This window comes from Cupressus sempervirens, chromosome 5 (assembly GCF_028749045.1).
Source record: "Cupressus sempervirens isolate cs-2001-9-10 chromosome 5, ASM2874904v1, whole genome shotgun sequence".
Classification (NCBI taxonomy): Eukaryota; Viridiplantae; Streptophyta; class Pinopsida; order Cupressales; family Cupressaceae; genus Cupressus; species Cupressus sempervirens.
Genome location: NC_143122.1, coordinates 906,641,381 through 906,656,067, shown reverse-complemented (window position 1 = coordinate 906,656,067; position 14,687 = coordinate 906,641,381).

Genomic DNA, 14,687 nt, shown 5'->3' with positions numbered 1-14,687 from the left:
TTTTTAGAAAATAAAAATATTTTATTTTCTTAAGGATTTTTAGGTGTCTACAATCACCATCTCACTTCAAATAAACAAAATATTTAAGGAAGAATCAAGTGGAAATAACTAAGCTTGATGAAGTTGACAAATGGGTCACCAGAAATATAAAAGACAAGTAATTGATGACTCATTAAGAGCCCTTTGAATGGTTTCTCACATCTAGTCATATATTGATTGAAAATTTGTTGATGGGGATTTCTCAAACTCTCACTAGTTAGTGAAATATTTTCTATTTTTTTTAACACTTGTGGTGGTTCACACTTAGGAGCATCAAGAGAATTAAGAAACTGAACATACACTAAGTGTGAAAATTGAAAAGTTCGAAATGCTTGTTTCAAGTTCTCAAAAGCCACTAGTGACCTCTAGAATCAAGTTACAAACTTTATATACGTTTGAAAATTGCTTGTAGATAAAGAAATACCTTTGACATTTCTTCCTTTTGTTAGGCCTATTTATTGTGGTTCCACAACACACCCTATTTTTTTACTTTAGAAATGGGGACCCCCTTTTTTGGCTAACAAAAGCTCATTCATCAGAATAGGGTATCTTCTAAGGTACCTCGATGAGTGGAAATTTTGTAGTTTGGGTTTAGGATTCTAGTTAGTTAGAATCATTTTTAACCCCTAGTATTGGTATCTCTAGCTATTACTATATATTATTGTTAAACATTTATTCATTTACTACACAGAGTCAGATGGTCATCACTACAACCAAGATACTCTATATAGGTTGAATCATGTATATAAACTTGTATATATAAATCTCTAAAGGAACCAAGCAAGTATGTGGTTTCCAAGTATTTTCTATACAAGTCGAGTTGAACACCTAATAGCAACTCAAGCATATAAGTGTTGAGTTACATAGTAAGTGCTAAGTACAGTTCATACCGAGCATCAACAGTAACGTCAAGTATCAGAGATAGTAAGTGCCAAGCAATGCAAAGTTTACATAAAAGTCAAAAATGATACAAACTTTGAGGTAAAATATTTTCAAGCTGACATGGAAAGAAAATTTAATATTTGTAGATGTTTTTACAAAAGAGATTACACATTTTATGGAGTGGATCATAGATCCCTATGTTTTGTGATTAATGACTCAAATTAGCAGGAAAAATATGGAAGCATCTAGAAAACTCTTTATGGAACTCATTAAATAGAGAAGATTTTAACCTAGATACAGAGAGAGATGTGAACAACATAGATGAGCTATAGTGTGATAGATGATATAAAGAGAGGATTAATATGTGAATTGTGAACTGAAGGATCAAGATCAAATCAAAAGTCAAGTAGAAGTGTTCTGTTGTCTCTTAGAAGATTAAGTGACATAATTAGTCTAGTAAAATGGAAGAAAAGATTTATCAAATTAGAATAGAAGATCAATTTGTAAAGAGAAGACTCAAAATCATCTTATAGAGAAAATTGAGAGTTAGGTACTGAATTGGTTATAGTCAACTTGAATCAGGGTAAAGCTCTTAACAGAGTGGTCTTAAAAGATCTTTATAAATCTCCTAATGGAGTTCTTACTTTATTGTAAGTGTTAAATCCTCTAACATGGTGATACCTAATAGTCTCAAAAGCTTTTAATAGGGAAGATACCTCATAGGGTAGATCATATATTATGGTCAAACATTGTAAACCTAATAGGTTAACTTTATTACTACAGTAGTGAAGATTTGTGGGTGTCATGCCCACCCTAGTTTTACCTTCATCTTGGAGGGTTTCTAGGTAACCAAATATTATGTTACATTTTTATTTTCATGCATGTGATATATTAGGTTTACATGTTACAACAAGTTTACTTTTACAAGTTTTACATGTATAAGACAATTGGTGAATGTGTCTATGAATTGTTGAAAAGTTTAAGTGTTTAAGATTCTAATTCACCCCTCGCTCTTAGTATCTTGTTATTCTATTTACACTTCCATCAATCAACACCTAACACTAGTATACTAATTTTTATCTTGCATAGTTCATCATGTCATGCTCATCATCCATAGCACAAAAAATTACTACGACATTGCATGTGCATTTTCAAAACAAGCACCTTTGGATTTCAAATAGAAGAAGCAAAAGGAGTTCAAGTCAATGAAAATGTTGGGCTATAAAGAGGGTGAAAATTATCAAAAAGAGAAAAATAAGTATACAAGAGTGGTCCTAGACCTCATTTGAGGAAAACCTAGAAACTATTTTCAAAATTGAGAACTTTGATTTTTGGGTGAATTGAGCACCTTGCACTTTTTGAATGTGCATGTTTTCCAAGGTGCACAAGTGTAAAGGTGCACATTGAAATTTTTAATATGAAAAGTTGGAGGACTCTAGAAGGTGTGTATGTGTGAAGGTGCACACTTCTAAAGTCTTGAAGATTCCCAAAGTCCCAAAGATGCTAAGGTGCATAGGTGCGCAATTCTACATGTTTTGAAGAGAAAAGTGAATAGGTGCACATGGTGCACAAAGAGGCCTAAATCATCAAAAATATTAAAATAAGTAAACTATAGTGCTCCTAGACCCTATATAAAAAGAGCCCAAAATTTATTTTCAAAATGAAGAAATTTGATTTTTTGGTGAATTGAGCAACTTGCACTTTTCAAAAATGTACTTTTTGAAGGTACACTTTTTTGAAGCTACACTTTTTGAAGGTGCATTTTTTATAGAGGTGCACCAAATCAAGAGGTGTATTGCTAATTTTGAAGAAAACACAATGCACTAAAAATTAACTACCAGTTGCTATTTTTGAGAATTCCATGCATTGAAAACACATTTTGATAAAAGCTTAGCTCCTAGAAATAGCTAGAGAAGGCCAAGATTTTATTTGATGTAGGAGCATCTAGTGGTGTAAGGGATATCTTGTATCACCCAAAAATATGCTTAGAGATAGTTTATGTTTAATGTGTTTTATTTTTGGATACCCATTTGGGTCAAATAAAGGTTCCAACTCTCACAATTCCACTATTAGTTTTTTGGGTTAGAGTTTTTAAGCACCTTGGGATACGTGTAATTGTAAAAAATGGGTTATTTTGTAATAGATCCAAAATTATGATGAGTTAGAGGGTGTAATTTGGAGGGATGATTAGACTTTTAATTTAAAGTGCTCCAAAATAATAATTAGGTCAAAAGACTTTACGATTAGAAAGTTATTGTAGTTTTAATTTTCTCGAAGACCTCCTAAGAGCACTTCAAAGTCAAATTTGGGGCACTAAATGGCCTCATACAAGGCCAAAAAATGGGGATGAATGAAGCTAGTCCATAGGGCTATAGAGCACTTCAAGAGCTTTCTAGAAATGTAAACGGTTAGTTAATCAGAGTCTTGGTTCAAAAGTTATGCCTCCCAGAAGTTGGACTACTATTTTTGGATTCTTCTAATTTTACACCAAGTTCAAATGTGAATTTTGGAACCTTCTATTTTGGCAGTGGATGCCAACTGGTGTATTCTAGAATTTATTCCTAACCCTAAATGAATTGAGGTCTATTTAAGAACATTTCTAGCATTGTAGAGGTAGTTCTTAGTGGAGTTAGAGAGAAGGTATTGTGTAGAGGATTTCTTTCTCCAAAATCATACTATTGTAAGCCCATAGGGAATTTTTTATTGATAATAATATTCCCTTTTTCTATGTATTCATTCTAGTCTTTGGTTGTGTCTCCATCAAGTGGTATCAGAGCAAGTTTTCCTGAGTGTGTAGACAGAGCGCTAACTATGAAGTAGTTTGCACTAGGACTGTGTGGTTGTGGGTTTGAGACAAGAAGATGCCTCCATGAATGGAACATGGTGGAAGGGTTGGAGTTGTTACTCCTAAGGTTAGATCCCTCTAGATATAAGTTCAAGCATTGCAGGAGGAGATTCGCAGAGGACTGAATGTTACCGCAGGCAATGAAAGTGAGTAAGAAAATGAAGAAGAAGAAAATATTGGACATGAAGGGGAAGGTGAAGAGAAAGTCCTATTTCTAAGCTTGGAAAAAGACCTAAAATTGATGTGGGTATGTTTTTGGGAACTCTAAACCTGGATGAGTTGATCGATTGGATCAATGAACTAGAGGAGTATTTTGAGTATGAGGATATCAGGGATCTAGAGAGGGTTAATTTTGTAAAGGCCAAAATGAAAGGCCATGCCAAAAAAATTTGGCAAGAGATTCAACTAGAGATGAATAGAAGAGGAAATGAGAAAATTACAAGGTGGGATCACATAGTGGACAAACTAAAGAAGTAGTTCATTCTAATTGATTACGAGTTTCATTTGTTCAAGAAAATCTATCTAGGAATATACAAAGGAATTTTATCAACTTCTTATTAGGGAAACGCATGCAAAATATAATAAGGAGAAGGTTTCCCATTACCTTAGTGCATTACAACCTAGCATTTAGGAGGAGTTAAGTCTGGTTAGAATGACTAGCATTGAAGAGGCATACCAGTTTGCCCTATGAGTTGAAGGGAAGCTAAACAAGATTTTTGACAAAATGCAAAGAGGGTGTGTTCAAGGAGGAAGGGGTAGTGGAAGGTCATTTGGAGGCCAAAATGAGACTTAGAAGAAAAATGAAGATGTGGGTACTAGTAGGAACTACATGAATGAGGGTTTCAACTGGTCCCATGATCAAAAATTTGGAGATCAGAGAGGAAGAGGCAGAGGACATGGAAAAGGTTTAGGAAGACAAGGCTTCCATGGTACCTATTTTCATTGCAATGAAGAATGTCATCATGCATTTGAATGCCCTCAACAACAAGGAAGGACAAATAGGAGAGCTGATGGTCAAGCAAGGGTTGCTCATGTGGATGAGGATGTAGAAAGAGGAGAGGTTATCATAGATGAAAGGGTCTTACTAAGTGGTCAGACTGAACTTGGACAAAGGAGGATTTTGTTTCATACCAAGTGCAAGTGCAAGGATAAGTGTTGTGATGTGATTGTTGATGGTGGAAGTACTAACAACTCAATGTTTGAGGAGATGGTCTCTAAGCTAAAGCGAGAGAGGGAGAAATACCCCAAACCCTATCAGATTGCTTGGGTGAAGAATGATCATAAGGTCCTAGTCAATGAACAATGTTTGGTGAAGTTCAAGATTGGGAGTTACCATGATGAAGTTCTCTATGATATTATTCGAATGGATGTCTGCCATTTATTGTTGGGATGACTATGGAAATTTGATAGACATGTTGTACATGATGGTTGTACAATACATACTCTCTGACAAAGGATGGAGCTTGCCACAAACTAAATCCCTTGATAAAAGAAGGTGAAAAGGTATGTAGTAGTGCTAGGATATGTCTTTTTGATGGAAGAAATTTTTTTGGATGGTATGAAACATCAACATATGTGTTATGCTTTAATTCCTAGAAGAGATAAGGAAGGTAGTAGTGAAATTCCACCTAAAGTTTTAGGCCTATTAAGTGAGTATGAAGATGACATCTCTGATATTGTTATAAAAGGGTTGCCACCAGTAAGATCGATCAGTCATCAAATAGATTTAATCCTTGGAGCTAGCTTTCCTAACAAGGCTACTCATAGGATGACTCCAACTGAAATTGAGGAGCTAAATAGACAAGTTTAGAGCTATTGAGGAAGGATTTGATTCAAAAGAGCCTGAGTCCATGTGTCGTAATTGTAGTACTGGCACCAAAGAAGAATGGAGAGTGCAAAATGTGCACAAACTCTTGAGCTATAAATAGAATAATGATCAAGTATTAGTTTCCTTTGCCAAGAATGGATGATCTTATGGACTGCTTGAGTGGAGCTCAGTACTTCACAAAGATAGATCTCAAGAGTGGCCATCATCAGATATGGATATGAGAGGGAGATGAGTGGAAGACTACATTCAAGACCAAGGATGGTCTATATGAGTGGTTAGTCATGCCCTTTGGATTGATCAATGCACCAAGCACCTTCATGTGGCTTATGAAGGAGGTACTGAAGAAATTCTTGGGAAAATTTGTTATTGTCTATTTGGATGATATTTTAATTTTTAGTGAGACTTTTGATGAACATTTATTAAACATTCATAGTGTCCTTGAAAGGTTGAGGGAAGACAAAATGTTGATTAATTTGAAGAAATGTAGCTTTTTTTAAAAATGAGTTAGTCTACTTGGGGTTTGTTGTATCATCTAAAGGTCTCAAAATGGATCCAAAGAAGGTAAAGGCCATCCTGGAATGGTCTACTCCAAGGTCTGCTACTAAGGTGAGATCATTTCATGGTCTGGTTAGTTTTTACAAGAAGTTCATTAAGAATTTTAGTGGCATATGCGCACCCCTAACTAAAACAATAAGGGGGGATAGGAAAGAGTTCAAGTGGACTATAGCAATGGCAAGGAGTTTTGAATTGTTGAAGAAGAAGTTGATAGGAAACAACCTATGTTGGCACTTCCTGATTTTAGTAAAGTATTCCAGGTAGATTGTGATGCTAGTGGTAGTGCTATTGGGGTTGTATTAAGCTGAGAAGGTAAGCCTATTGCATATTTTAGTGAAAAATTGAGTGATGCAAAGAAGAAGTATTTTGTTTATGATTAGGAGTTCTCTGCAATCATTCAGGCCTTAAAGAAATGGAAGCATTATTTATTTCCAAAATAATTTTTCTTGTATACTAATCACTAGGCTTTGTAGTACCTAAATAGCTAAGGTAAATTTAACCAGAGACATTTGAATTGGGTAGAGTTCATCCAGAGCTATACATTTGTGTTGAAACATAAAAGTGGAAGGTCTAATAGGGTTGTAGATGCATTGAGTAGGAGATAGTTGTTGCTAGTAGTAATGTAGGTTGAAGTGGTTGGGTTTGATGAACTCAAGAATTTGTACCCTAAGGATCCTAATTTTTCCAAAGCATGGAAGGCTTGTAAAGAACCTATTAATTTAGATACAACCAGGTGGCTAGATTATTTGATTCAAGATGGTATGTTATTCAAGGGCAGTCAATTATGCATTTCAAGGAGTTCCATGAGGGAAAACTTGATCAAAGAGAAACACACTAGGGGAATGGTAGGACACTTTGGTCAAGATAAGACCATTGACATCTTTAAAGAACATTATTATTGGCATCAAATGTCATAATATGTGAAGAAATTTTTGCAGAGTTGTTAAGTATGTCAAGCAACCAAAGGATTTAGTCACAATACTAGACTTTATCAACCATTGCCTATTTCCTGAAAGCCTTGGGAGGACATAAGTATGGATTTTTTTCTTGGATTGCTAAGGAAACAAAGGGGTAATGACCTAGTATTTTTGGTGGTTGATAGGTTCTCTAAGATGGCACATTTCATCCCATGCCACAGGACTCATGATGTTGTACATATTGTAGATTTTTTTTCATAGAGGTGGCGAGAATACATGGTCTCCCAAAGAGTATTGTTTCTAATAGAGATACTAAATTTGTGGGGTATTTCTGGAGGACTTTATGGAAGAAGTTGAGGATAGAATTGAGGTTCAGTTCTACACATCATCTGCAGTCTAACGAACAGACCAAAGTGGTAAATTGAAGTTTGGGCAATTTGCTAAGGTATTTAGTGGGAGATAAGACCAAGGGATGGGATTTGATTTTGCCACAAGAAGAATTTGCTTACAATAATTCTATAAATAGGAGTACTAGTAGATCACCATTCCAAATTATGTATGGAAGTAGTCCAAGGACTACACCAAAATTGAGAAAGATGGAGCATGGGGAGCATACAAGTGTTGAGGTAGAAGAATTTGCTTAACATATCAAGAGCCTACACGAGGAAGTCCATGCACACATCACCAAGATGAATCAATAGTATAAAGCCAGGGAAAATCAAAGGAAGAGACATAAGGCGTTCCAAGTAGGGGATGTGTTATGGTACACTTATGAAAGGAATGATTTCCAGTGGGTACTTACAACAAGCTGAAGATGCAAAAATTTGGCCCGTAGAAAATTTTTAAGAAGCATGACTCAGGAAATGCATATGAGGTGGAGTTTCTAGATGGGATTCAAATTTCTCCTATTTGTAACATTGTAAACTTAATAGAATATCATGATGATGGTGCAGATGAGGGGTTGATGCTAGAGCCATGTCCAATTCCTACTTCTAAGAAGGAGGAGATAGAAGAGATTTTGGATAGTCATGTGGGTAGGAGTACTAGAAATAGATAGTATGAAGAGTACTTGGTGAAGTGGAAAGGATGACCAATAGAGGACTCAACTTGGATATTAGTAGCAAGGTTGCCCATTTGGGTTTTTCTCTATCATAAAGTGATAGGGTCACTTTTCAATGTACCCTGGGTGTCTAATGCAAGAGCATCTAGTAGTGTAAGGGCAATCCTATATCACCCAAAAATATGCTTAGAGATAGTTTCTATTTAATGTGTTTTATTTTTGGATACCCATTTGGGTCAAATAAAGGTTTCAATTCTCATAGTTCCACTGTTACCTTTCTGGGTTAGAGTTTTTAAGCACCTTGGGATACATGTAAATGTAGAGAATGGGTTATTTTGTAATAGAGCCAAAATTATGATGATTTATAGGGTGTAATTTGGAGGGATGATTATACTTGTAATTTAAAATTCTCTAGAAAAAGAATCAGGTCAAAAGATTGTATGGTTAGAAGGTTATTGCAGTTTTAAGTTTCCTGGAGACCTCCTAAGAGCACTCCAAAGTTAGATTTGGGGCAATAAATGGCCTTTTATGAGGCCAAAAAATGGGAGACAAGTGAAGCTACTCCATAGGGCTATAGAGAACATTGAGAGCTTTCTAGAAATGTTAATGGCTCATCAATCAGAGTCCCGGTTTAAAAGTTATGCCTCCCAAAAGTTGGACTACCATTTCTTGTAGTGCCTCTCCCATTTGACTTTTGTAAGTCATCCTGATGGATGCAACCTTAATAATCTTTTGTTGTGATAGATCATGATTGTGACCCTAAGTGGTCTACATTGTCGAGGTGTTTGGATTTATGTTTCTGTATCAGTTGCTTTGATTATGCTTTTGACTGATCTATGAGATTATGATGTGATTTATGGTTCATTGAGGTTTGTGCCAGTGGTTACCAGGATCGATGCGGTATCATGAGGTTGTTTTGTGATTACCTTGAGATGTCTGCAAAGATTCCACTATGTTCTATTACCATGCTACACTGGACTAGGTTCCTGTAGTAGTGGTTAGTCATGTTTATGACTGTGTTTGCTTATGCATTTTAAGTGCCTTTTTAATGTTGAGTAATCTATCACTATTAAATGCATTAATGATTAGAAATGGATTGTTCATGTGAGATTATTTGGTTATGTGCTGCGGACATTTACCTTGTTACATTTTGATTAGAGAGATATTTGTTACTCATGTTATGTTTACATTTGAGAGGACCTAAGCGTCAGGTGTTATACTTTGATTTCAGTATCATAGATATTAGAATCCTATGTTGTTCAGTTAATCATATTGCATGATGATGTTATTTTGAGATGACAGTGTGTTTTATGATGTTATCTAGTTATCTGGTATTTGGACATACCTTAGTTTATGTTAGGTGATGCATTTAATGCTATAGTTATTTACTTCATTCCTGCATTATTATGCTTTATGCGAACGTGAGTGATGTAAATATATTATTTTAATATAATTAAATAAATGGTTAAATTAGGTGATTTAATGCATTTATTGCTTCGACTATGTTATTATATGCAATTGCACTTGATCATGTTATTTAGTGTGCAGAATTTATATCCCTAGTAGTGGCACATGGAGTTAGTGATTCAGCCATTCATATTTTACCAATGTCGTCCTTATATGGTAGACATATCCTTAATTAAATTTTTAATTTAAAACTTTCGGTGATTATTAAATTCGGACTTATTTGTATCATGTGATTAGACTAGTAAACGTGTCGTTGCATTTTAGAGGTTTGCATTGTTGTGAAAGTTATTAAGGAGATTTATGTGTTTCTGGGTTTTCGAGCTTTTGAATTGATTTATTTTAATTTCTGGCAGCTTTGCCATAGATGAATTCCTATTTATAGGAATAGCCTATTTTCATTTGGGTGGATTCAAGATTTAACTAGGTTGGCTGGTTAATTGCCCTAATTGATTATTCACTTCAAAAGTGAATAAATATCCAAAAAGGAATTTAATTCCTCAATTCTCACTTTCAAATTGGAAAGTTGGAGAGTAAAACCCAAAATCCTCTTTATGAGGATTTAGTGTTTTGTTCTTTGTGGGAGCTACAAGCATGGGATTGTCACGAGGTTGGGCTCGTTGGATCTAGCTCAGGGAAACCTTGGATTGCCACAATTTTCAACTACATATGCGAGATATTTATTTTATAGTTTAGATTCTCGTTTTTCCCTTTTGGCTGTGAGGTAGGGCTTTCCTGTTTTATTGTTTATGCTTCTATTTTTGGTAGCCGTTTGTTTGGAGGCTGAGAACTAGTGTTCCCCTTCATTTCTGTATGCTAATTCTACCCGATTGGGTGGGTACGAACATTTCCTTATTTCTCAAGATGAGGGTTTGGGATTTTACACCGTTATGCTGGCCATTTTTGCATACGGTGTTTGATTCCATTTATTTTTGGATTTTTGGAGTTTTTGTGCCCAAAGGTCAAATGGGTTTTAATTTTGAAATTTTTTCAAAATTTGGGGTTTTTACCTCGTTTTGCATGCTGCCCTGTTTTCTCAAGTTTTTTTTGGCACAATGTGGGTCGTGGACCTTGATGATCCGTTTGGATATCAGTTAGACCACTATTTCACTTTTATGTTGCATTGGGATGCATGTTGCATCTGTACTCCCGACGTTGTGTTCAGTTGAGTGATTTTATACCCGGTGTTATTGTGTCTTTTAGACCTTTACTTTTGTTTCCTGAATGCTAGGATTCATTTAGAATCCATACTCTCAAATTGAGGCCAGTTGAGTAAGATCATGATGTTTGGTCTTGTTGCATCATTGAGATTCGTGTAGAATCCATACTCTCGGATTGAGGCCGGTTGAGTGATTTTATGATGTATGGTTTTATTGGCTTTGGGATTCATGTAGAATCCATCCTTTTGAGTTGCTTTCTGTTGGGTGTTTTGTTTTGCATTATGTTCTCATTCCTGTCCTCGTGTTATGATCTTCGTGATGGTGGTGCGCCACACACGAGTACGTGCATGTACATTTTTCGGAGGACTTGCGAGTCTCGACCTTCCATGTCTTTTCTGGAAGTTATGATCATTGGGGTTGGGATGGGAGTATGCATGCCCATGGGAACTTATCGTAGGATGAGCATGGGTAGGGTAGGGTAGCATATGGAGGGGGCTTCTATCTCGCAGCTTGACGTTTATGGCGGTGGAGGTTGACGGAGGATATGAAGTTTTAAATAAGTGATAATTAAAGAAAATGTGTGTATGGTAATAAAACTTAAGATAATAAAATGTGTGAGCACCCGATTAAGTTCAAGGACACAATATGTGAGCACCCATTTAAGTTTGAGGACACACGATCCAAGCTTGGGCTTTTCGATGCCAAGTGACTCTCCATAATGTCAGCCCCTACTTAGTAGCCTTTTGAGTGTCTGACCAGGACCTGTACTCCTTGCATTGTCTTAGGCTCTTGGTTGTAGCCATCATACTGTCTAGCGTGAGTGTTAGCCTTGGATGTTGTGCTTTATGTGTGTTTGTGGTTGGATCTTTATCTCCATCAGCACGGTGGGTGTGGACCTATGGGTGCCACGTGGTTAGGAGGTGTAGCTACCTTCACCACTACTAGGGATCGGTGTAGAGAGATGATCTTTTGTCCTAGTGCAACTGTTGCTGGACATTTTCACTTGGTACTTCGGGTTTTGGAGTATGCTTTCTTGTGATTGATGCTTTCATTGGAATGCTTGGATATCATGTTTAGATGATGTTAGTTTATTTGACGCATTCCATTATCATGATGTTTAGCATATGATGAGATGATGTTATTTGATTTAGTAGTATATCTGTTGCTTATTATTGTTTAGCATGTAATAGGAGATGTTATCTACTTGTAGGATTATGTAATGCTTTACTACTAGCATGTTAGATTTCCTTATGCTGATATTGTTGCATGTTTTAGTAGTGACGTCCCTATTATGACAGTACTAATGATTTGATCAGTGGCTTGGGATGTTACACGCCGTGGATGGCTAGGATCCATGATGGTCTTATGATGCTATTGACGGTTGGGAGGAACCGCGTACTTAGTTTTTTTGTTCAGTTCATTGTGATGTTGCTTTTGTTCTCTTCGATGTTTATTTTAGCATGTTCTTTGCTATTGTAGTTTAGATGGATTGATGTTCTTTGTTCTGTGTTCTTTCACTCAAGTGTTCATGCCTTGAGATGTGGTTCTGGTACTCCCTGGTGTGGAGGTTCTTTGGTCTGTTCTTCGCCTTTCTGAGTTTTGGAAGTGTCTTTGTTTTCTATGGGCAACATTTGTTCAGCATGGTGCGACTTTAAAAAGTATCGCACGCCCATGCAAACTATATCGTACGACACTGTAAAGTATTGCATGCCTTCTTTAGAAATGTCATATGACACTAAAAGAGTGTCGCACACCTTCTTTAGAAATGTCGTATGATGCTAAAAAGTGTTGCATGCCTTCTTGAGAAATGTCGTACGACACTAGAAGAGTGCCGCACGCCTTAAGGAGAAGTGTCGCCCTCCCTTAGTAAAAAGTGTCACACAGTTTTTGTGAAAAAACTGTGCGTGCCATTAGTGGGAACTTTTTTTCGTGATCCTATCTTTTTGAGAGTTTTTTTGGATACCCTTTTGGGCGTTCTTCGACCCTATGTTGTTGCATTTTGTATTCTAGTGGTTTTTGTTCTATGCAGTTTTTGTGTTTCGATTTTAGTCTCTTGGGGTTTAAAATATATCATTGAAGTTGACATATATTTAATTCCTTATACTTAAGATATATTTTAATTTATGCGACGAATCTTTTGAGATAGGTTTCAAACCTCTCGGAGATAAGTTATGGATTCTAGGAAATTTCAGGGCTTCAGAAATCCAGACTTAGCCAATTTTCAAGGCTGTAGGATTTTAGGCTTAGCCAAATTTTGGGATTCTGTATTTTACCCCAGCTTGGTGTTTTGCTGATGAGTGGTCATTTCCTGAGCCTTCATCTTGTTGTGGTGGTTGTTGGCTTTTTTTTGTGTGTGTTAGTCGGTAGTGGCATTCAAAGATCTGTTGGTTGTCGGGATTGTGGTGAAGTCTTCTATTGCGATCATTGTGATCCCTGTATGATGTTTTCATGTGCATTCATACTTGTAAAAAAAAAAAAAAATCTTGGCTTGATTTGAATCCTTGTTTCCAAGGATCTTTGGGCAGGGCATTACATCTGGTATCAGAGCCCATGTTCAAACATTGGGATCTTTGTGTTTATGTTTCCCTTGTAGTTGTTGCTGTGTTGGTTGAGTGCGAGTTTCTTGGTGAGAACTCATGATCTTTGTTGCTTTGGTATCTACTTGTGATGGATTTGCTTGTCCAGTAGATATGACTAGAGCAGTGTGTGGAGAAGGAAGTGAGTCTTCCTGGCTTTGTAGGTGGGATTGATGTGCCTTGGTTGGTTGGTTGCTTGTGTGACCCTTTTTGGATGGAACCACTGATTGGTGTCCATGTGTTGGCCTTGTGTGCCTCTTCTCGTTTCTCCTCGTGGAGTTAGGTGCATTGTTTCCTTGTTTTCTTCTTATTGCAAGTAAAAAGATGAATCTTATTTGTGATTCTTTATTTTTTTTTTATAATGATGAAATGGTTCCTTTCATTGAAAAAGAGTGTTTATTGTGAATCATTGCAAAGTTGTAGTTTTGCATTATATATTTGGGTTGATGACTTAAGTCCCCAATCTAATTACTTCTTAAGCTTATGGAAATTTGTATTTGATGTATGTCTAAATGTTGCATTGCATGGAAATTATTGTTATCTACATATGCATGACGTTACTGATGGTATATTGTTTGATGTGTGTGAGTGTGTTCTCTAACGATGCTAGGATGATGTATTCCTTAGCATTGTGTAGTGATTTATCCCTCTTGTGTGACCATACTCGGTCATCACCTATAATGTGATTTGTTTGATGCCTTATTCTATTTGGTTGGAGGTACTTTCCTTACGTTGTTGGGCTAGCATTGGTTTTTAGTATTTTCCTCTCTTGGAGTAGTCATCAAATTTTATCTATCACTCTCTTTGTGATAGTTGTCACATTTGACTTATTGTTGAAATGAGATTTTTTGGTAATTACTGTTGGAATTGACAATTCCCCCATTTGGGCTCTTTGATTATGTTTCATGATGACTATCCTGGATGTGTTTTAATTATTGCCTTGTTGTGTGTTTTGACTCTATCATGTTCATCTCAAACCTCTGGTAGTACGTACAAGAGATAATATCATGGAGAACATGCTAGTGTGTCTTTGATAGATTTAGAGCTATTAATGTAATTGGATGGTTTAAAAGATGAGTAAATGAAATGTTATTTTTGAAAGAAATTAAAAGGTATGTACTTGTTTTATGGTGACTCTTGGACCCTTGCTTGAAAATATTTCAGTTCATTATGCATTATTGCTTATGTTATGTTTAATTAATGAAATTATGAAAGAGGAGTAATGATGGTTTTAGTGTGTGACTTACCTTTAATTCCATGTCTTATGTTGTTTTTGGCATGTGTGCTCTTGTGTGGATTTGGACGTTTTGTCCATCGCTTGTCTTGGTGGCCAAGACTATTGTTTTTCCCTTGTGGTTTTT